The sequence below is a fragment of the Streptopelia decaocto genome (genome assembly GCF_964273445.1).
Source record: "Streptopelia decaocto genome assembly, chromosome: 5".
Taxonomy (NCBI): Eukaryota; Metazoa; Chordata; class Aves; order Columbiformes; family Columbidae; genus Streptopelia; species Streptopelia decaocto.
Genome location: NC_138659.1, coordinates 44221082 through 44245830, shown reverse-complemented (window position 1 = coordinate 44245830; position 24749 = coordinate 44221082). Strand labels below are relative to the sequence as shown.

The window sequence follows — 24749 nt, the reverse complement described above, 5'->3', positions numbered from 1 at the left end:
CCACCTGCACACAGCAGGGCCCAGTCCGGAGCGCGCTTCACCTCACCTGAGCTTCTTGTACAACTGCAACTGCAAGGCTTTCTTCTGAACTTACAGAATCACACAATCATTTTGGTTGGAAGAGACCCTCAGGATCATCGAGTCCAACCATAACCTGACCTAAGTCTAGCACTAAACCATGTCCCTAAGAACCTCGTCTAAACGCCTTTTAAACCGCTCCAGGGATGGTGACTCCACCACTTCCCTGGGCAGCCTGTCCCAATGCCTGATAACTCCTTCCGGGAAGAGTTTTTTCCTAATATCCAATCTAAACCTCCTCTCATACAACTTGAGGCCTTTTCCTCTCGTCCCATCACTTGCTACTTGGGAGAAGAGACCAACACCCTCCATGCTACAACCTCCTTTCAGGTAGTTGCAGACAGTGATAAGGTCTCCCCTCAGCCTCCTTTTCTCCAGGCTAAACAGCCCCATTTCCCTCAGCCGCTTCTCACAAGACTTGTGCTCCAGACCCCTCACCAGCTTTGTCACCTCCTCTGAACTCTCTCTAGTACCTCAATGTCTTTCTTATGATCTCCCACTTTTTCTGTTCCAATGAAAACAGAAACTTAACACTCATTAACAGAAATTAAAGAGTTCAGTTTATGATAAGCAGCTGAATTTTGTAGTTATTAAAACCAAAACAAACTACTGATTTGTTTTTAATCTAAATTGTTATTTCTAGTAACCAGCATGCAGATGAAAACTTGATTCGTGTTCAAATGGAGAAACTACCTGCAGCAAAATAAGCAAAGTAACTTGCCTTGTGGTTCCCTGCCCACACGTGCACAGCACGCAGGAACGGGTTCAGAACTGACACGGGTCACATCTCTGAGCCCAGCACACTGCTCTGCAAACTGCTCCAAACCAGGATCAATTCTACCCCCACCATGGGTAACCAGGTGGTCAACCACTGGATTATCCATTATTTTATGTCTTAGATTCACTTAACTGTAACATCAACAGTCCATTACTGCTGGATCAACAAGATATTTTAAAAGGCTAAACATGATATTCCAGACAAGCGATTACTACACTTAAATTGCCAGAATATGCAGAGAGGTTGTCCCATGTTATTGTTATTTGATCCAAATACTGGTTTATTTGTCAAAACCTAAAAGATAAGTAAAGAAAAAAAAGATCACATTTCTACAGAAGCAAACCAACACTGGAAAAAGAACACTAGCAGCAATGTTTATCTTGGAACAGATCTTCCAAATACAGTTAAAGACCATTTGGCTGGAAAAAATGGACCACATCAATTTTGGTGTAAAAGGAATAACTGCAGAATCACATTTATGCATTTTAATTCATTTACAAAAAGCTCACAGATGTGGTTTAGACAGGAGTTGCTCAAGTTGCAAATATGCCTTGCTTTAGCAAGTCCCAGTTTCTTTCCAAAGTGTAGGTCACTACATGGACGATAAAAAAACCACACACACACACACACACACAACCCAAAAACACCAACAAAAACCAAGCATCCTTGGGAACATATGAAATCCAGTTTTCACTCAGAGCCTGAGTTGAGTATTTTTATACTGAAACCAGGCTGAACTGCTTCTTCAGGAAATTATCAAAGGAAACGCAGCTGAGGTTGCTGAAAGAGCAAGAGGGGTTGGGATGCATTTTAGTGAATAGTTTGCGCAACTACAAATCCAGTGAAGAACACGGAAGATGTTGCTGTTAATAAAGTCAAGCACACTTATTGAGTTCATAATTTCTTTGATAGTTCTTTGAACCTAAAACTCAATATGAAACTCAGGGTGGGATCAAGCCACTCTGGACCAAAATCTCTGAATTACGTACCAGTCTGCATCAGACCGAGCCTAAAAACACCTCTCAAGGAGTAAAGCTTTATTTATGCATGTCCGTAATGCCAAGTAGACTCTCATGAACGAATGAGTAACATTTTGGTGTACTTCAACTGCTTACCAATCTTTAGAGGCCAGCCTTTTTTTTTTCCCTACAGAATCTGTAGACTAGGCAGGTTTACTGTTATTCATGGATGATCCATAATGCAAAAATAAATGATGCTATGGTGAAGAGGGAGATAACTGAAGAATATCCAGGAGAGAGTCTTCAGAAACAAATTCACTAGAACACGTGCCTCAACTAACCTCATAAGCTACCAATAAATTTTCATGCCAACTACACTGACTAACTAAAGGCACAAGCTGAGTTTGGATACACAGTACGAGATGGCAACAGAGTGTTATCCAGAAAACAGCACTAGTGGAAATTTCACATAAGCTTTAAGAGATGTAGCTACTTCCAGGAGTATGTTTCTTGCCTCTTCCACTCCTTGTGACCATTTCAACTAACACTCTCCCAGCACAGTCACCTTCCAAAAGTTTGATATATATGTGCCTATTGCAAATACAGTTTGTATCAGCAAATAAAAGTGATCTTGCTAGTTTATAGCTCATACTAATTCCTTGAGTGAAACAAGCTGCATCAGCAAAATGCCATTTTTGTTGTAGAACTATACCTACCCCAGCACTTTCGCCTGTATTGAGAGTTGTAAAAAAGCATAGTCCTTAACAACGTTTCCATGCTGACACAAGTTTTATGGGTAGGTCTCACTTCAGGTGATCTCACCGTCACTCCACAAAACTCCTTACTGTTGTAGCTTAACACTTTTTCTCCAGGTTTCAGAGAAATCACTGAAACCAAGCGACAAACTGTCTCCCAAATGCCTTTCACATCACGCAAAACCAAAGTTCAGTGCATAATAGGTAAATTTTCAGAGCTCACATTACAAAAAGGGAAGCACATGCAGCTCTGTGGGAAAATGTAAAGGGGTTGTACAAAGTAGGCAGAACTTACCAGTCTGATGGCTAATTTAGAGCAGCCAGAGTTTAACTTAAATGTAAAATGTTAGTAATTCCATAACTACCAAATAGATGTTATTTTAGTAACTTTTTCTTCTCCTCTCTTTTTTTCTCTTTTCCCTGCTTACTTACAGTACTGTCAAACCAGAACACAGGTCTCTTCTATTTCATACAAAGGCAGAGCTACCTTTCATCTTTTAAGAGAAAAATTACCATCAATGGAGGAAATCTGATTATGGATTATTTTGCTGCCTGAGTCAATACTGGTATATATAGATATTACTACTCATGCAGTATATAACAGAATCTCCAATCTCTAGCATAATTAGGAAGAAAAAGGGGAGCTAAGGACAGGCCAGAAATATCTTAATCATCAGTGAAATCTGTAGCAGAAGCTTCTGGAGAGAGTCACTTAGATTTTTTTTCCCCTAGGGTCCTTGGTTCATGCAAAACTGATCTCAAAACAGATTAGGCAAACAATGAAAATACATATGGGAAAACTCAACTGTGGACTTCAGCTTTAGACAGTGACAACTGCTAAAAATTTTCAAAAATGCCTTAGTCTGTTAACAATCCAAAGTCCTCTGAAGACGACTTTGGAAAAAATTGCCAAATACTATGAGTGAAACTTTACCACAGCTTGAAATGGCATAAATTAGGAGGGTGGCTTATGGTGATTCCACTGATAGAATACCAAGAGCCACAACTAGCCTCCAGTTTAAGGCTACAAGCGCTATTTAAAGTGAAGTTTTTGAAAAATTATTAGCTATTTGACATGCTTTGTGGAGATCATCAGAGACATCTCAGTGTAAAGACAATGAATAATAAATATTACTTTCACACTGAGACATTAACTTTCATATTGCAGTCCGAGAGACATTTTGACAAGGTACTACACAAATGCAGGCATAGAAGCAAGAAGTGATCAATATGAGGGGAAAGTGCCACTATACATTAAACACTGAGTTGAAAATAGGCAGAAATGAGCTGCAGAGGAAATACCTGAGCTACTACTTAGGACTCCACTAAAACAAGAAATCTTTAACTCACCTACAGTAATATTTTACAATCAGGCTCTGCCTCATTCAAATAAATTCCATCATTTCAATCTGCTTTGGGTCACCTTGACACATTTTGCAATTTGTACATCTTTAAAATGATTAAATAGCTGGAAAACCAAATGTGTATTTCAAGTAAAGTATCTGTCACCCAGTATGTTGGATGACTGAGGGAATCTCTCAGTGTTCATATGGGTTTGGCACATGTGCTCTGGAGAAACAGGTACAACTGAGGAGTAGGAAGCTCAGGGTAGACACACTGGTAACAGAAACCATCACAACTGGGAATCGACACTGAGGATTAAACAGCCCAAACACTGACAGAGGTCCCATTTTCCACTGAGGTGCATCAGCTTTGCTTGACTTGACACTAAGAACAGAGAGAATCAGGACTGATGAATCAGGCACTGTGGAAAGCTGCTTGCTTGGCTGCATAAACTGCTTTTTCCTTGCTGTTTAATAAAAAAAAAATCTATTAAAAAACTAGGTATCTGAGGTCTTTGTGATCCAGCTAAATAAACAGTTTACAGTACTGAAAGGAAGAATTCATTGCTCCCCATTTTTTTCAAGCTATTACCATGGTTTTGACATAAAAACAGAAATAACCAACAGTTCAGGTACTTCCTCTTAGGACAGCTGCACAACCTTTAAAACATCCATTTCCCAGCAGTCAGAAAGAATCCCAAATTTTCACCAACAGGCAGCTGCTGCCTGGGAGGGGTCTTCTCCTCCTCCTCCGCTAACCAATTAATTCTAATCTCCTTTGAACCCTTCCAAAACGCTGCGGACAATTTTATTCCAAAAGAAAACTCTCGATGACATGTCTGTCACTCATACCCCAAGACAAGCACAGAAAACAGTGTAATGTCTGGCTTGCTACCACAAGCTCATCATTTTTGCATCTGCTAGCAACAGCTGATGAGATCATTCACTAGACTGTCATGAAGTAAAAACATTAACCGTCAATATACTGAGGCTCTCAGATCAGAAGGGACGGCCCATCTCAGGACACTCTTCAGGGCTGCCTGATGATTTGATTCCTACATCTCCACCTCGTCTTGCTTAGCGCAGAGATGGTCCTGGGAGATTCTTGGATTTGTACATCAAAGAAAAGACAAGCACACCTGCAACTGCAGGAGGATCAGGAGTTTGGGACATTCCAGCTCAGAATTTAGTGCAGAGTGAAATTGCTCTAAAAAATGAAACAGGAATTACTTTTACTGGAGAATGGGTATTTGTCTATTTGTCCTCCTTGGTCAGAGGCCAATTTGTCCCAGTGTCTATCCCAATTAATGTCACCTCAGACTACCCAAACCTTTTTATTTTTAATTAGTTAATTTTATTTTCGAGGCTAATGTCTACACACAGTTCTGTAGCAGGGACCATATTTTCTTCGACTGTGCTTGATTACACTATATGAGAACAATGAAGATGTAAAAAAAAAAAAACCCTCTGTAACAGAAGGTCTTTTCCTTGTAAATAAAATGATTGCAGTGCACTTCCCTCTGTCATTTACACGCAAGATCTCGAACAAGACATATTTTCAACAGCAAGATTTTATTAGCTTTCTTCTTTTTCTTCACCTTACATCAACCCTGCTGGTGGTAAGAAACTGAGTCAGCATAGCACTACTTCAGAAGCCAAAGTCGGATCACCCTTTCACTAAAAAAAGCAGCGTTAACAACTTGTAATAATGTGAAGCCAACAGCTCAGATGCAACAACCTCCCAAAGACAGGACACTGCTCTAAGGTGGGACTCGGGTTCGGTAAGGGGACTTGTCACACTCGGCTACAGGCTGCGCGGGTCACGGTCAAATCGCCTCTTCTGCTGCACGTTTCAATTTCCATTGGATACGGCACATGTAGTATCGCTCAGTTCAGAAATATTACAGAACCTCTCACGGTGCTAATGACTACCAGGCACTGTGCTATAACCACAGGGAGACCACCAAGGTGCTACAAAACTGCCTTCAGCATTTCCACAGGTAAATGAAAACTAACTAACAAAAGGTAAACCATCTCACATCTCTAGTGTAATTAATCTTCTACTCAGGATAAAGCACAGAGATAGTAAATATGAGTCACTGCAGCATTGCTGCCCTTCTCACACTTGCTCTGCAGAGGACACTCGGTTCAGCACCTTCTGAGCACTGCATTGAGCCCAACCTCCCAAAGCCAAGCCTGACGTTCCCTGCTGACTGGAGTCAGCCCTGGCTGCACACCGCCTGGCTCACGCACATTACAAAGTGTCCTTATTCCCGTACTTAGGGGAACAAGTTCCCACATCAGTATCCGCAGAGCTTCATCTTCAAGTGCAACACAGAGAAAAGAAGCCAAAAAAGACATCTGGGACAGAGATGAGGAGACTCCATGTTTTTCCTCATGAAGATGCTGAGGAAACTAAGTGTGTTTTTTTGTTGGTGGTGTTGTTATTTTTGTTTGGTTTTTTTGGTTGGTTGGTTGTCCTGTTGTTTTGGTTTTGTTTTGTTTGGTTTTGTTTTCCCTCCTCCCCCCAGTTTTTAGAGTATTAATAGGAAGTAAAAACCAAGCAAGAAAAAACACTTCAACCAGGTCAAACGTGTGTTGAAGTGGAGGTAAGAAACCACTTAAAGCTCTCACAGGATTATAAGCCCCTTTGACAGGTCTGATAATTTTAAAGGCCTAATTCCATTACAGTATCTGGCAGCCTGCAAGGGTACATTTTACTAACCATAGGCCACCAGGTCATGATAGATGTTGACATAAAACATTGAAGGTTAAGTAGATGTAAGACCATAAAACATTTCAAGCTGTACTGTGCCAACAATGTTAACCAGCAACCATGGCGCTGTCTGAGAGGAGAAAGAAAAACCCTTGGGTCTTCCCACCCAGCGCAGTCCCGGGAGCAGGACGGCAGGAGACGTCCCGCGTCTCAGGTCGGGCAACCCACGCCCACAGTGATGAGCATCTAAGCCAACAGTTACAACAATTTAGAGACACAAAATAATTTTGCCTTAAATCCCCCACAAAACTTACTCAAGAGCAGTGGCGCAATCGCTGCAGGCGGCAACGCATCCTTCAGCTCTGCCTGGGAGTGTTCGTGCAATACACTGATGCAGTTGCAACTCTAGCATGTGATTTTGATTGCTCACTCCTTAAAGGTGTCTAGATACCATCACGATGGCCACAATCACAGTTACCCTTATTCCAGTCATTAAATATAAACCCTAACATTTCACATTTCCAACTAGTTAACAGACACAGATCACCGCCTGTGCATGTGGAAAAGACTCAAAAGCTCCTCCGCGTGCTCTCTTCTGTAAGACACTATTAGGATAATCACAAATAAATCTTCAGGTTTTAATTTTTTTAAAAAGAGCTCCTCTGAGTGACATCTGCCTGGATAATAAATTGCCAACACCACAAACAATTAAATTAAAAGCTGTTCAATATGTAAGGAGGAGGGAGTTGACTACTGACCAGATCTGACATACAAATAGCTTGCTAATTTGTCAGCAAGCCAAAATAAATGGAATGGGCTGGCTACAGGTGCAGGTAAATGCCTCAGAAATAGACATCAATAAATCATTTAGCTCTCTGTAACATTTTAAATTACAGTCATTTAACAAGAAGGACATTTTTGCCTTTGCAACAAGATTTGTGAGTGCTTCAAGTGAGCCGCTTTAAGTCAACACTTAAGATGGGATTTTAAAACTTCCTTTTTCTGATCTCTTGTAATCTACTCATTACTTAGCAGCAATTATAAACTGTATGTGCTGTTCTGCTTATTGCAAAACACATAATCCAAGATTATGGGGTATTACATACTAATGATCAACTAACTCTTCAAGTCTAAAACTCAATGAAAGAATAAATCCCCCCTGATATTTTTTGTAGATGGAGAGACAAAGACGCAGCTTGATGAATGTCAGGCAAGCCAGAAGGCCAACATCCTACTCTCATTAAGCATAGAAGTCTCTATATGGATGGGTGAAAACAGTCAGTCATTGTGTATTAAATGTGTTCCTTACAAGTAAAATCACTTGGTCCCCATTAATTCTCCATCTCAAAAACTTCTTCGAAAAGCCAGCCACCGTCTCTCTTGACTTTCTGCTCAAACATCATCTGCTGGGCCCTTTTTCTACAAAAACAATACAAGGAGCCACAAATAATAATAGACAGAAGCTTAATTGCATGTTCAAAAGGTCACCCTCCTATTAAAACCAGAAACACAAACACATATTTTTCAAAGAGCTTGAAGGTACATTCACAAGCCATAAAGTCATTTAGTAAAAAGATTAAAATCTCTGGCTTCTAATGGTCTAAGACCATAGAAAAGCTTACATGAATGTTTCTGGTTTTAACCTGACTCTAATGCACCTTTTGTCTAATGAAGTCTATTTCTTGACAGACACAAATTACTTCAGATAAGTCACTTTAAGGACCCTCCAAGTGAACCGGCCAATTAAGAAATTACAGTATTTTCACCCTAAGGAGTAGTTAGAAAACATATATAGCCACTTGGAAAGCTGACTGGAACAGGACAATTTAACAGTGTTTGTCTGTGTGCAAGGAAACAACATGGTTTAGACATTTCTCCCAGACTAATCTTCAATTGCCTTATTGCTAAAAAAGCAGTAGGAATGCATACGGATGAAAACGTATGTAGTAACACGATGGGTTGGTGCTTACTTGCAAAAATGTGCCATTTTATTACAGCTAGGATACGAGGAGTTTTCACACACTTACAAGCCACCAGGACAGCCAGGCACACTGCCAAACACGCGTTACAAACCAGAGCGAATGGCCAAATCTGGACAGAACACCCGTCACAGAGCCAAAGTTCACTACGGTTATCACCAAACTTATCGGAAAACACAAAGACTGCGACACAACCCTGTGGCACATCTGTCTGACTGGGAAGGCTGGAGTTAAAACTATCGACAGCAACAAAACGAGAACACTGAGAAATATCTGTAGTAGACCCCGCTAACAGAACCAGGGAGACCTACAAGCTGCTCAAGGCAGTCAAATAACAGCCTGTGATCAATAGAAGCAAATACTGCTGGCAGATCAAGCAGGATCAAGACTACATAAGCCACCGCAATCTGTATGAATAACTAAATCATGACAGGCTCCTCTGAAAGCTGTGGTGTCAGGGCGATACTTGAAAAGCTCAACTTGCCTAAACAGTTGGACAGTGTCGGTACATAAGAAAGTAAAAGTAAAAATACTGTTAACACCCTCCTTTCGAGTCTGGCTAGAATACAGATAAGTAAGTGGCAAAAAAAAAACCAGTTGTTTTTTTTTTTCTTTTCCTACTGCTTACTAATGAAGAAATAAGATTGTTAACAAAAAGTTAAATATATTTAAATCACTAGGATAAACAACTGGCTGGTTAGCAAAGCTAACTGAGTGCTGGAGAAAGTCATATGACAATCTCCTCCTAGCTTTCTTTGATACCTTCTTGGGCTTGAATGAGGAAAGATACCCAAGGATAAGTAAAGGAGTGATTTTTATGAGCATCCCAGGTTGCCCTAGTTCTGCTTCTGCTGAACCTCTACTCCATGTGTAACCCAGTTATGTTAGGATGATCTTGAAAATCAAGTACAAATAGTTTTAAATGTAAGCATAAGAAAGAAGGAACCCATCCAGGTTCTCTAACATATTCCAACAGCATTCTAACCAGCTCCTGTTTACCAACAGTTGTGGGGTTTTGCCACTTTCCTGGATGTCAACAGAGATGAGAGTCCAGCTTGCCCACCTCCTGAAACTGAAGGGATTTAAGGGGTACTGAGGAGGTACAAACAGCACCAACCACTAACAAGAACATCCATTTAGAGGATTAGAAGGTGATAAACTGATGAAAGCTGTAGTTCTGTTATGATAAACAAGAATAATTAGGAGCTTAGCTGAGAGTCTGAACATTTTATTGGTACTAATAAAAACAATTAAGATTTTTTTTTTCTTTCCTGGAAGAGGTAAAATTGCCATTGGTTGCACTGGATTATTGTCAACAGAATGAGCCCCAACAAGCTAAGAATCAGGATCATTTGAGAATGATCCACGTCAAGAACTAGAAAAATGTATAGTATTTACTATAGGTAGGCTGAGAGGCAGCCTTCCACTCCACTGAACTAATCACTGTCCCAGCGTCACTCATTTTATAACTATACCTTGTCTTGATTTCAAGGAGAAAATTCTTCAGGGAACTTCCAATTGAAAATGGGGAAAATAACGTATCTGTGATTTTTCTGGAGTTCCTTTGTCTCCTTACTGAATCCTCAGTCAAAGAGCCTACACACGTGCCAGACTGGCTGGCTGCTTTCTCATTGATGATGAACGGATACGCACTCTTCACTGTGCCTTAAAAGCTATTGCTGCTCTGCTTTATTGCACATTGGTGTACCTCTGATAATTACTGAAACATCCATTTCATTTGAAGGCTAGCTCATCCTTTTACATTTTGATTTAAAAGGTTTTTTTTCAGTAACTTCAAATTGTTCCGATATGTAAGTTGTTAATTTTTAGTTACTTCTTGAACAACTGTTTTATATACCTAAACATCCTTTTGATGAAGTGTTTTAGAAGCAGGTACACCTGAAGGAATGTTTGTCCCTATCCTGCCATTAGAAGAGTGAAGAGATACTAACTCAACATATTTTTTTACAGTCTGTTAACTTTTAGCTATTTTTATAAGGATCTGTTTGTTTTGGTCTCTCCAAAGAAACAAGTGGTAACTCCGCTCTACAGTGAAACAGATGTCCTGCCAGTGCTTTTCACAGAACCTTCTGGTTTCTTCTGGAAAGGTGGTGTAAGGAAAACCACCACAGCAAACTCCAGAAAATTTAGAGGACAGGCAGCGGGGTCATTTGTTACAGCAACATTTTTCAAAACCTCCAAGATATGTCTATTTGCAGCAGCATATGCCGCACCCTACAAGGTACTGAAGGTAGTGAAACCCAGCTCTTCACATGGCCCAGCCAGGCATCCGTTAGATCACCCGGCTCTTGCTTGGATAGCTTGGAACAGCGACACAGCAATAGTGGAGCAACACTGGGAGGAAACCACTTTTCCCCACTTTGTTTTTTGCCTTGAGCAAAAGCCTTGCTGTCCAGCTCCTCTCAAGCAGCTTCATGGCGGTCTGTTCACAGCAGCTGCGTCTGCTCGTTCCATCCCGACAAAACAGAAGTTCCACTCGCAAGAGCAGCCTCAGAGGAAGGTATTTCCTGTGGCAGTCTCTGTTCTCAAAATGAGAGGAACAAAACCAGAGAGCATCTTCACCAAATCCCTGGAACAACATTTAGCAATGTTCCAAACGGCAAGGTTTCGGGTTTGTTTTCCCCTGGTTAGCTCCTTCACTGTTTAATATAATGTTCTGTCTTTTATTTTGTTGTGAGAGAAAAAAGAAATTAGAATTGTAAAATCTGACAGAGTGACAGTTTCCTGTTGGCTACACTCTAGTAAGACTTTTTGTTGCTGTTGATCAGTAATATCCTTTTTGCTGGTGTCCTGGTCATGAGAAAGTAGCTTTGCGTTGTCACAGCCCCAGTGCCAACTGAGGACAACATGGAAACTTCCATGTCCTCAGCTTACCCTGGGCCATAGAAAAACACTGTTCTCTTGTCACAGTTATACATCTTGTAATTGGGGGGCTTGGGGGGGCTGGATTCAGAGATCCTCTTAATCTAACTTCAATACCACCTTTATGGCAACAGAAGGCCTGTTTTGCCAGACCCTTCCCTCTAAATTACCTTGCTATAATTAAACAGTACCTGTTACTACAACAAATTGTTTATTAATTGACCCTAAAGTATCCTCTATCATTCTCTCGTTGTCAGTTTGCATGCTTTTCTGTTTTGCTCTGTAACCAACAGCCCTTCCCTGTGCACTACATTGGGACACGCTTTCTTGGGTGTTCTGGAGCATCCAGCACAAGGGTTCCAGGACTAAAGGCTATTTTCGGCACAAGTAATACCAATAAGAGCACACGCGTTTCGCTCAAGTACGAACACTGCAACATTTCTGCCAGGGCCGAGACACTGACATGCAGAGATTTGACATTTGCACCCACCCTACTACAACCTACACCAGATTAAAGGCTTAAGACTAAGTTTCAAACCTCTCTTATGATCAGTATTTTCAATTGCTACCATGAAACTGTATCTTGCACATTCAGATGACTTTTTTACTAGTGAAATGTCACTGTACTTGCAGATGTATTTCCCCAGAGGTTTTCTGATGGCTCCTCCAGAAAGGAGTAAAATTGGGGTGGGTGGGAATCAAGTTAATGTTAAGTGTTTAATTTTAATCAAAATTTGAACCACAAATTCAAAACTGAACTTTTGGTAACACTCTTCTTTTGGCTTAAACTGAAGCATTACTGACTGAGTTCTTCTGAAGTAAATTTAAATAAAACCAAACTTTTGTTCTCAAGTTCTACCGCACTTTAACTGCCATCTCGATTAAGTGCTAAGCAAAAAGAGGAACAAAATCCTGCTAAGCAGAGCAGTAACAGTATGAAGGAAACATGCTTTTGCTCGACTGAGAGGAGCTTCTACTTTTATGCATGATTAGCTGCTGATAATTACTTTCTTTACCAATCTAATCATAATAAAGTTCTAATTTGGGGAAAAATTAAAGGAAATATTGGTAAGGTAGAGCAATTTGAATTAGATCTTAATTTTATGTACTTTTATTTCCAGGTAGTGTCTCAGCCACTCTAATTGTTTGTCTTAGTTCACCTCAGACTAATAACCCAGTTATCTTAACCTGATTGAAACATTACTTCCTAAAAGAAACTGTCTCCACAGTCACTTTTCCTTCCAAAATCTACAGATCTGCACAACAAACATCATGCTCCTGCAGTTTTATAAGCCAAGATAATTTGCTGTCATAAATGGGGGTTCCAGTTGGCCAGTTCATGCCATCGGATCTGTCTACAGCATGTACCTCATGAAAAGCTGGCAGATACGAAGAGATTTTCAGCCATATCTCATCACGAGCTCACCTGAACTCAGGCGAAGTAGTTTGTATGATTTAAGTAAATGTTTGTTTTGACAGTGGGTTCAGTGGACACAGGATCACTGACAATACTTTAAGCAAAGTCTACTTCACTTTATGCACTGATGTTACTGATGGAAGAGCTGCCATCTACAATAGCCAGTCTCTTCTCCCAACAAACGATGCTGTCAATGTCTGAGCTGCAGACACTGGAGCTGTACAGATTCATTGCATTGCCTTTTTGCTGTACATTTATATATGTAATGTTATTCATTTTAATGTATTATTTGCTTTAATTCAAGTAGCTAAACCAAAAAATAAACCAACAACCCAAATTCCAGTCTGGCATCACTTGTTTGAAACTTTCTGAAAATTCCATGAAACATATACAAATTAAATAAGCTTTTTAGTTTTTAGACAAGCAAAGAGATACACAAGACACTTGCTACTACTCAACAGAAAGGGCAAAAAACTTGACACCCTCCATACCCGAGACTGGCACCGACACTAACAGCTCCTTGGGATCGTCTTTGAAACCACTTGCCACAGATGTGAGTTCTGCATGGCAAGGTCTTTATAAAGACAGCAAAAATGAAATGGTGGCAGCAGTACTGTCATTGCTGTTTGCAGAACAGCACGTCACGTTTTGACAGTGCCAGACAGGCTAAAGTTGGAGAAAACGCCACCGATAATCACCGTTGCCTTTTGGGTTTATGACTGCAGATACAATAAGCAAGAGTCTTGCAGAAAAAAAATAAATAAAATAAATGAAACAGTTCACCCCTGAAATAAGAATATGGTAAAGCCCGGGTACATCAGCAAGCCGCGCATTTCCTCCTCGCAGCCCAGCGCTGGCAGGGGGCGGCCCGGGGGAGGGCACGGCGGCTGCACCCAAAATCCGCCCCGGGCCGCGGGGGTCCCGCCCGCCGCCCCCGCTGACAGCGGCCCTGCCTGCCCACAATGCACCGCGCCGCCCCCCCGCACACACACTCGGTGCCGGGAGGCCGGGGCGAGCACACACTCACTCACACACACACACACGTATGGCCCCCTCCCCGCCCAGAAACCAACTTACCCACAAGTTACATTTCATTCACCAGCCCAGTCCTCCTGTGCTCCCCCTCCTCCGCTCGCCTGCCTCTCTTCGGCTGCAGAAAAAGGCCACATATGTCTGCAAACAGTTCTAGGCAGGAACCAGCCCGTGCAGAACAAAGACAGCCGGGGTTGCCTTCATCTCCGCACAAGGCAGCCAGTAGCTATTTTCAAGCTTGTTCGCTCTCCCCCCTCTGAGGGCACCCTGCTCTGTTTCTCCCTCTCTCTCTCTCCTCTTTGCCTGTCCAGCTACCGCACAACACACATCAATTATTCATTGCTTGTCTCCCGGTTTCCAGGCAAAACCAATCACAGATGGAGTCTTGCTAATGGGCTCATGCCGTACTTGCCAACAGGCTATTTGTGCTCAAGCTACAACCCTCCAGAGACAATAAAGAGAATCAGGTTAAGCCTTAAAACTTCACACGTACGCGAACAGACCTAAACCAGCAATATACATGTACGCATCCCTATGACATTGCTTAGGAGTACGTCTTCGGCATACAGCATGGCAGAAGGCTGCTTTAAATCTTCTGAAAGGGTTTTAAGGAAATCAAACACTCAGAAAAATCTCACCTCAGCTGCATGTTACTGATATGGATGGCTTTCTTTTCTGTCTCTAGTGATCCATCTCTGGCTTTCCCGTTACACCTCTCCCTCCTCCTCTCATACTCATGCACGCACACGCACACACACACGCAGCCACTTTGCCAGAAGGAAGAGAGAGAGAGAGAAAGAGAGGAGGAAAAAAAAACCACCCAGGCAGCTCACATTTCAAACTTGCAAGGAGGGGTGGTGCTTAAAACGCCAGGACAAAGCCTCTGTCCCTGGCATCCAGCCAAAATACTAAAATAAATCCCCTCGATCAATTAATTGGAAGCAACACTTGTTCGTGTCCGCGTAACAAACCATTAAGAGCACCGAGGCTGAAAAGTCTTTAGATTTGGGAAACCTTACACACTTGTTTCCCCCCCTCCCTGTTTGCTGAATGCTGTTGACTAAATCCATCAAACTAGTCATGCTAATTAGCGTCCAGGGCAGCCCCGCCGGCGGAGCAGATCCCGGGGCGGGCGGCCCCGCGGCCGGGACTTTCCTTCCGGACCGGCCGCCGCCCCGCAAGGGGCAGGAGGTACCGGCGGGGTCCGGCGGGCCGGGCCGGGACCGGGGGAGGTCCCTGCGGGCCGGTTCTGTCCGTGGTGCCGCGGGCGCGGCGACACCCGGCGTTCCACCGCTGCCCAGGGGAAACTGAGGCACGCAGGCAAGGGACGGTGGGTTGCCGGCTGGGATCAATGTCGCCAGCGGGACGGCCTTGCTTGGGTTGTTTGAGGTTTTCTAAGAGTTCGGATCTTCACCTCTGCCGGCCGCCCATTGCCCCTGACAGCATCACCTTTCCCACGCCACTCCGAGTTCAGCACTGCCCATGAGAGAGTTCTAAGCAAGTGTCACCCACCAAACTGTGCCACAACGCAGCCTTTGGTGGACAGCGTCAAAAGGAGAAAAAAAACCCAAACAAAACACCAAGCCAAACAGGAAGCTAATGTGACAGTTTTTTTGCTCCCTCTCAGAAGGAAAACTGTCAGTTGAAGCTGCGGGCAGGCGAGCACCAGCCTTTTCCTGCAGGCTCCTGCGGTGCCGAGCCGCTTCCTTCCCGCACACCCTGCACAAAGGCGCCGCGGCTCTTAAAGGCGCACCCGGCCCTGCTGCAGGGAAGCCAGCCGGCAGGTTCCAGCCAAAAACCAAACCAAACAACAACAAAACAAATCAAAAAATACCGGCTCTCCAGCAAAATTCCTTTCATCAAAAAAAAGGCCTCAGCTTCCCTTGCAGACACTTAACAGTCACTTAACCGTGATTCGTAAACACCTTAGCAGAGAAAGTCTGCAACATGACAGATTGGAGCAGCAAACTATCACAGATATCAAAGAGCAGCTCTTCTCTGAAAAATGATTCCACAAAAAAGCATTGTCAGATTTCATGTTCATTTTTTTTTCCCCAGGGAATCCATCCACTTCAAACAAGCAAAAGGTACGCGTGCTTTTCGCCTAACTTCCACTCCTGAAGCGCGAGCTCAAGGTCAGCCTGTCAGACAGGGTTATTGATGTCTCTCCTCAGCCACCAGCACTGCAAACCAAACCTGCTGCCCAGGGAGGTTGTGGAGTCTCCTACTCCGGAGACATTCAAAACCCGCCTGGACACCTTCGTGTGTAGCCTCAGCTGGGTGTTCCTGCTCCGGCAGGGGGATTGGACTGGATGATCTTTCTAAGTCTCTTCCAATCCCTGACATCCTGTAATTCTGCAGTCTCAGAGCTGCACAAGCCTGACCAAAGGAAGAATTCTTTTAACACGGCTGCTACAGGTGGTACAAAACCCAGCGCTGGGCTGGTATCCATAACACATAGTTCATACAGCGTGGGCAAGCCTTCAGCCAGGACCTCGGACACTGAGAACATGCTCCTCCACAAAATGTAGTTTCCATTGCAGTTGATCAAATTTTGAGATTCAGTCACACAGAAGTACAGAACCTCACACAACTGTTTTTTTTTTTCTCTTTTGGAGTGGACAGATGCTTTAAGAAGCTGTAAATTATACAGCTAGCCTAGCAGAATAGATAATGGCAAGCATGAGTTTTGGAGGACTGGCAAAGCAATAACAGAAGTATGTTGGTAATCCCAAACAAGGACCAAATTCCCTACTAATGTGACTGTACCGAGTTCAGACTTTGGTGGGTGTGAATGAAATTTATAATTGACTATAACTCTACATAAATTCTAGACAGACACAGAATGTAGATTTCTGTGCTTGTTTCAGGTTTTATTGCATTTTCAAAATTTTCACACAGTCCGTAAGCTATCATCATGTTATTTCGTATTTAGAAAAAAACGCACCAAGAAGCAATGAGAACGTATCAGGCAGTTGCGAGGTCCCAAACATTGAGATTGACTCCTTCCTCATACAAGCCTCGATTAAATCTTATTTTCTAAGGGAAAAATAATTTTATTACTTCTGTATAGAAAACTCATGTTTCCCAGTATCTTACGTTTTCCTGTCTAACTACCATCAGGAGGATTGCCTTTTTCCTCCCTCTGCAATTAAATGCTCTTGCTAGTATAACAGTGTAAGTTTCTCTTTTAAGCTGCCTGTCTTTTCAGCGGAAGTGGTTTAGAGTAGACAAATCACTTATCTAAAAATTATGTACTTACTTCTCCTTTGACAAATCTTCAGCAGGTTTCTAATCCCATCCTGCCACTTGAAATATCACTTTCTGTGATGACATTTGAGTCACAGTTGTCAGAAGCATCAGGCTCTGTAGTTACATGGATTAAATCACACTTCATAGCATGTAGTATTTTGAAGGAGGAGTGGTTTATCATTTGTAGAAATTAATCATAACAGTTTTTTCTCTAGGGCAAATTCCCAATCATTTTTACAGATTACAATGTTTAAGCCCCACTGACAGCAGTATGTCAAATTACATCACAGGGAAGGTTATCTCAGGCAGCGATCACTATTAGCAAGACTCGCTGAGGCATCTACCCCTGGGAGAAGCAGGTCCGTACTGGGAAGCACCTTTTAAATGCGGGGTGGGGGAGCAGCTCTTTGGCCGTGCTTGGGGGCTGGGGCATCGCTCAGTCCTACTGGGGGAAAGAGGAGATGCTTATTTGGGCCACCTCTAGCTGATTAAGGAGTTGAAAGATTTTCAAAGTCCCATTTACCTTGAAACAGGAGGCAGCGTTTGTCCGTTTAACATCTGCTGCCAATGCCAAACAATATTACTGATCAGAATCCTCCCAAATCTCAATCCTGTCAGTCACCACCTGGCACAGAAATGAAATCACCACCAGCACATCCATATGGTAGTGCTCATTGCTCTCCATGCCAAGATGCTTCTCTCTCAAGCAGTGTATTTGTCAAAAGTCACGAGTCCATCCTTAGGACATGATGGCGCAACAGACTTCCATGCCCATGGAACACTGATTTTTATGGTGATAATGATGTAGACAGATTTGCATGTTCAGGTGCCTTCGATTGCTCAACATAAATGGCACAATGCTTATCTTCAACTAGGTTCAAGGGAGGTAACCTTTGGGTGTGATTCTTGTTTCTCTCCCTCCCTGCTCCTCTTTTGTGGTATTACAAAAATGAACCAAATACATTGACACCTGTAATAAAGACACAGGCCACCAAGGAGGAAAGGCTGCAGAGAGGTGGAGATCAAATCCCCCATTTGGACGCTTCAGAGTCAAGTAGACTGTACAAGAGGGGGACATCATCATGTTCTACTGTAATTTCATTATGAGAGGTGCACAGAGCAGAGAGGTTGTTTAGAGAAAGAAAACATAACGGGTAAGGAAATTCTCTTCAAGTAGCTGTAATACCAGTTATTGCCCATTGAGTCATAACCCTTTAGCAATGCAAATTTTCTGTGACCAAAGATTTAAAGGTGTATCTTGGGGACCAATCTTTATTCACCAGAGTTTTGCTGCACTGCTGAACACAGCAGGGTATTTCCTTACAACATTTGTCTAGAGCAGGTTATTTGCCCAAGAATTAGTTCCCTGGATATGTATATATTTTACTATTGATTCAAAGGATTCAAAAAACCCTTTAGAAGGCTTACAATTACCTAGCAGAGATACACAAAATACATGGATTGGTGGCCTTGTGGATTTTTCCTAATGTTTCACAGTAGGTTGAGTCAGCTGAAACTGTTATAAATCACAGGGCTGTCTCCCAGTCAGAAACCAACCATGTACTTAGGAAAAAAAATCCTTTGACTCTGCATCAAGTGTCTTCCATGCATAACTCATTTTCTGAGAATCAAACCAACTCCATCCAGAGAGAGGTGTGAGAGGAAAATCCAGTGTAAAAAAGCACAGTAAAAAAGACTCTTTTATGTGGTTTAGTTTTGTGTCGTTTAAGTCAAAGATTACTATACAGCAGAGATCACTATGACTAAAGTACTTACCCTTGGGTCCTGTTCTTTGTCAAGGTTTATAAAACAAAGGTAGGAAAGTTACAAAATGTAATACCACAGCATTTCCTTTTCTCCTGCTGCCCATGACCCCTGATCACATATGCCCTTGGTAGCTCAATGTTTTGACAGACCCTCTGATCTGGACTACACACCTGGGAACATCCAATGCTCTTTTGGATGCGCACAACAATTGGGTCAAAACCTTCTGAAAGAGACTTACACCCTATTTAACTTTCAAGACCACAGAAATGCTTGTGTTCCTGTTACCTCATTATGAAAAATTGTTCCTTCAAACCTATGTAGAGGCTCAGGACAGACTTGCAGGCACTGCAATGAAAAACACAATTGCCATAGCCTTAAATCAGTCTAGTTAGATGCAATGTGGCAATTTTCTAATCTCTACTTCCTCTCTTCTTCTCTCCTTTTCCTTTTTCCTTTCCTTTCTCCTTTCCCTTTACCATGTAAAGGAAAACAAACAAACAAAAAATCTATAAAATTACAGCAAAATATGCCCCCATCCATAATTACAGAGTGAAGCCACATTCATCATGTCCATACCTCTGGTTCTATTCGCAGCTATTCTTTTACAGAAAACTGAGAAGCAAAAATAACCAAACCATGCAGAAATAAAGAATGAAGTACACTAAGGAAAAATCACATCTGTAATATGGGATGGCAGTCAGAATAGAGGCTTTACAGAACTAAAAAAAAACAAACCAAAACAAACAAACAATCACTGTACAATGAGGGCACCAGTTCAGAGTTGCCTCCAGCACTGTTTCACCTGTAGAAGAGCTGCCTCCTCCCACCCCAGCTTGTCCATCAGGCAATTCTAGCGACAGATGGAACACACCCCACCTGTGATGCTCTGCCCTTCTTTTACCTTATCTATTTTGCTACAAATACTAATGAATGTTTTAAAAACTGCTTTTCATGACATGGGAGCTGTATTGATTTTCCAAAGTTTAGACAGGTCTTAACTATTAGACACTTCCATTCAAACTCCTTGGTAAACTTGAGTGTGGCACAAATGTCTTCAGTGCTCATCTGCACTTCTAGAGCCTCTTTTGGCACCTGGGCTAGAGTTCAGGATATCTCTTCTAGCAAATCAGACAGAAATAGAAATTACCTGAAGCTCTTTCCATACTGAATCCAGTTTTTCAGCACGATCAAATGGATTTCTAAAACATCCATATTTTTTGCTAACTCCTGATTACATTTTTTTATGCCATGTCTTGCAAACTGCCCAATTTTCCTCATATAGTGGAGATATTTTTAGCCTGTTAATGCATTGGGGGAATATCTGATCAACTGTTTCTTGAGATTTCAAACTAATCTTTTAGAATTCATATGTTCTGCAAAGGACTGAAAACCCTGTTATATATGAAGCAAGACTTTCAAATGCAATGAGGATTACTATCTCTAAGAAAGTTTTACTGTGCAGTTTAATAAAACATGTTTTTCTGCTGCTTTTTGAAATGCTCAAGATTATATTCTCAGTCAAAATATTTGTTTTTATAATACCTTGTAGCTGAGGCCTCACCTCTGACAAGCTGTGGGTTAATTACCGCTAAGCTTCCTCTCTCCCTGGTTCAACTGTTCCAGGGGATAAGGAGGCAGCTCTGAAGACAGCGACCTAATCAGCTCCCACTGAAAGAAGGCAGAGAACTAGCGGAACAGCGGCTTGAGAGACTCTGTAGGACTAAAGGGACACAAAAGAGTAAATGAAACTGAAGCTTGGAACGTAGAAGCCCTGATAGCACTCCTGGACTTTTTTTGGCATTGTCAATCCTGTCTGTGCTGTTTTGACTGTTAGCAATATTTTTCAGAAATATAAAATATGAGAATATTCCTCCCTAAGATCTCAGAAGGATAATCCCTCCATGAAAACACTCAATCCTCATAACTCTTTTCCTTTAATTTTCCCTTCTAGTTTAGACCAGTGTTCATCTCCAGCCGCCACCTCTCTTGCCCAGCAGGGTCCCTGCAACGGCTTATATAATTTTTTCTTTATTACTTTTAAAAACCAATCCACTAAAATATGGAAGGTATCAGTAGTTAGAGGGAATATGTCATAGAAACGTCGTGAGTGAGATGTAATGGAATAAAAGACAACATAAAGAGTTGTGTTCTTCTTTCGCCACAGTACTGACACTCTATGCAGAGGAAAGTTAATGATAGAGCCCTTTTTCTATGCTGAGTGAACTGTGAGAGCATTCAAATGAGAGAGCTGAGATGCAGTGTATTTTTTTTTTAATTAAAAAAACCTATTCAAACAACACTGAATGTCACTTCCTCCGAGACAACTGTGGAGTCTAGAAAACCAACAAAATGCATATAGATGTTTAATGATGCCATATCTAACATATGAGAGGTTACATAAATAAACAAATAGATAAAAGTCCAAAGCTACAAATTAAAGAAAAGTTACAAATTGGTGGCTATGCATCACTGTCTTGGAATGCTTCCATTCTGGAATACAAAGACATTCATCATTTGGAGGCCAGCTCTTGCTTCTAGCTTGTATTTAAACAAATCCATGTACCATCATCATACACTTTTTGTATCAATCTGCCAGAAAGCCATACAGAGTTATTTTTAGTGGACTGTGAGATAAAGTAGCGTTTAGCTTGCAAAGTAGCCTAATAAGGCAAAATGTTCTTGGTGAAGACCAAATGCAGCCACTGTCACTCTTCTCCCCATACACTAATCAATCTCTAAGAGCATTCCTTAATTTTTCCCACTTACTGAGGAGGATTACCGCATTAGCGACTGGACAGAACTAGGGGGATCTTTAATGTTTTGTCCATTTTGATAATCAAGTATGCAGTCATTGCAGAAGAAAGGAAATGGTCTGAAAAGAAAGCGGGTTTGCTCAGATTTGTGAAGGAAACATTTTGATAGACAATCATTTTAAGAGAAACAACAGCTTAATAATCAGTTTTTGCTTTCAGAAACTGGCAAACTCCGCTCTCAGTCAACTCCATACACTTCAGGCCTCTTGCTTTTTCTGTGATGTTTCCTTCCATCATGCTGACAGTGGAACAAAGCTTTAACGTGGGTATAAAGGACTCTAAGGGAGTATGTGCACGCTTAAATATTAGCCAGGATCTTCTTAGAACTGAAAGTGTTCCAAAATCCACTAGATTACTTAAAATCTGAGAAGAATACTCATTTTGATATGTTGTTGCTGGGGGCGGGGGGTGGGCACGGGAGAATAGTTCTGTAACCATTTATGAGAACAAGATTAAAAGCAGCAATTAACACAGGCTTCTATCTTTAGTAATTATTCATATACCTGTTTAGCTGATTATAAGCCGTAGCTCCAGGCTGTCTGCCTGCATTGCTAGGACACAGACAGCAACCTTTGCTAAATTGACTCCACTGGCTACGCTCATGCTGCAAGAGCTGTTTTCAAGGACAGATGTACAATGTTATATGGGTAAAGAGATGAGCAAATTAAAGATGGGTGTTCTGTCAGGAAAAGGACTGAAGAACTTGTGTCAGCATTTCCCTACATTAATAGGACTTCAGATTTTTAACCCTTCAGCACCTATTACGTAGATTTAAGAAGCACCTTCCTTACATAGATAGCACAATTGCATCTTCTCAAATAAAATAATTAAAATGCAACAGCTCAGAACAAAATACAAGGGCAAGCACTATAGATAACCATGTATCTATACACAGATATAGAGGGATTCATGAAGAGCTTTTAATCCTTCTTAAACTGTGATTCATTTTAAAGTATGATGGTTAAAGAAGCTGAGAACAGTAGAACATGAAGATACCAAAACATATTATTGCCACACAACATGGAAGTATCTCTCAGTCTGATACCATCAATAAACGTCCAGCACATTCCTACCAAAAAGCTACACTCACATATACGATTTTTCTTTTTGCCATCTTAATTCCGTATATTTCTGTTCAAAGCAATACATTTATTTTTTTAAGGGAGGCTGGAAGTCTTTCAGACCTACTCTGCTCCAAGACACATTCAGCAGTACAACCACAGAAGAGAGCTAGACTGGCGGCTCCTACCCAGCCTAGACACAGTTCACACTGGCAAGACGCTGTGTCTTATATTGCCCTTATTGGCTCCCCAATGAAATCAAATTTATAATCAGGGGATTCTGAGTTCTCATGAAAAGAGGGCTTCTGACACCTTATTTTACTAGAGGATTTCTAGCACAGATCTAGTCTACCTTGAGATTAAGAGTGAGTCTACACCTCGCGATGACGTGAACTAAAAAGAGCCAGGAGCTGTTGAGATGGTCCCATGTAGCAAGGCTGTCCTGTACTGTGACAGTGACTTCAGTCCCAAAAGCCACACAGGACTATTATGATACCATTACCCCAGGGACTGTAAACCATTCTTTTTGGCAGGGATAATGAGCTCGGGCACCTCACTGCTATCTTATTTCTGAATCCCACAGCCTCAGGGTCTACTGCACTGTGCTACTTCTCTACTGAACTACCTCCCTTCCCTTCAGAAACTCCTCTCAGTAAAAGCTTCTGTTTGCCTGAGAAGAATCAGCAATTGCCACACGGACCTGCTCCTTTTTATATAAATGCAAAGTTAAAGAGGCTTTTCAGAACTTCACTATATACAACATCTTTCGAGGAAACTGACTATAATCTAAAATAGCCCTTAATTCTCAGCGCAGTGATCAAATAAAAGAACGTTGTATTTCCAACAACTATAGCTATTGCAAAGTTTCCAATAACTAGACAATTCAGGAGACAAAATTAGAACGTAAAATATTATCAATGTTTTCTCTGAAATGATGTGTATTATGACTATTGAAAATCACCCCCACTCCTTCATGTGATTAAAAGTATACCATGGACAGCCACAGGAAATCTAACATACGGAACAATCCTACACAGGGAATTCAACAAAAGACCTTAGAAGTTTCTATTCTTTCATGTAGTGAATTTCTGCATTCATGAAACAGCAGAGAAGCTTATTAGGGGTTCCAGCCTCCACTCTAACCCCCAAACCACATTTTTCCTATAAGTGAATACAGAGAAATACTGAAGTTCACACTTCAAGATTTTTTTTAATAATTTAACCATCTGTTAAATAATTTACATTCTGTTAGAATATGCGGCAATAATATAGCTATGAAAATATACATTTCCATAACCTGGAAACTATCCATCAGTATTTAACACTATTTCATACTTCTCTCTTGCAAAATTGCTTTGAGAGTTTCACAGTAGTGCTTTAATGATGGACAGGCACCAGAAAGGTGAGCATAAGAGACACCTTGAAATAGCTTGATCAAGTCAAGAATCCTTCCACTGTGAATGACAGGAACTGCCTTCTTTTTTAATCAATATGCATCAGATTAGTATTTCTATCCACTGCATACAGCATATTACCTTGGTGGGCTGATTGTCCACAGTCAAACGATTGACCATGGAGAACTGAACAGTTCAAGACAAAAGCTTCTGGATGGGAGGTTTAATAGTGACCTATTTTTAATGAAGACTTCACAGTAAAAACAGAAGAATTTTGCATGTTCCCTTAAGTGGTAAATGCAGTTTTGATTTTTGTCTCATATTTAAACCCACTGGTAAGTGAACATTAGACCTGAACACATACTTTGGAAGCTTAACCAGATAAGTATGTCTAATCACTTAATTTATTTTAATTTCTTAAAGTACTTAGAGAATGCACACTTAAAGTACTTAGAGAATGCACACTGAAGGATCTCCCCTCAGGTGTATCGAGACTGACTTAAATAAGAAAGTACAATCAGG

The 24749-nt window shown here is 41.5% G+C and overlaps 1 protein-coding gene across 11 annotated transcripts in view; it reads right to left on the bottom strand.

Annotated features, from left to right (window-relative positions):
• ZMIZ1 (zinc finger MIZ-type containing 1) overlaps positions 1 to 24749 on the bottom strand; it is a 346761-nt gene that overhangs the window by 79857 nt on the left and 242155 nt on the right. Inside the window, exons 1-2 of one of the 11 annotated variants that reach the window (XM_082053548.1) lie at positions 14579 to 14690; positions 13986 to 14058 (exon numbers count right to left, since the gene is read on the bottom strand). The exons of 9 other annotated variants lie outside the window; for them this stretch is intronic. The gene's annotated coding sequence lies outside the window, so the exon portion shown is untranslated. Of the gene's footprint in view, positions 1 to 13985; positions 14059 to 14578; positions 14697 to 24749 lie in introns of those variants that run through there. One more of the 11 variants, XM_082053539.1, reaches the window with a different exon arrangement.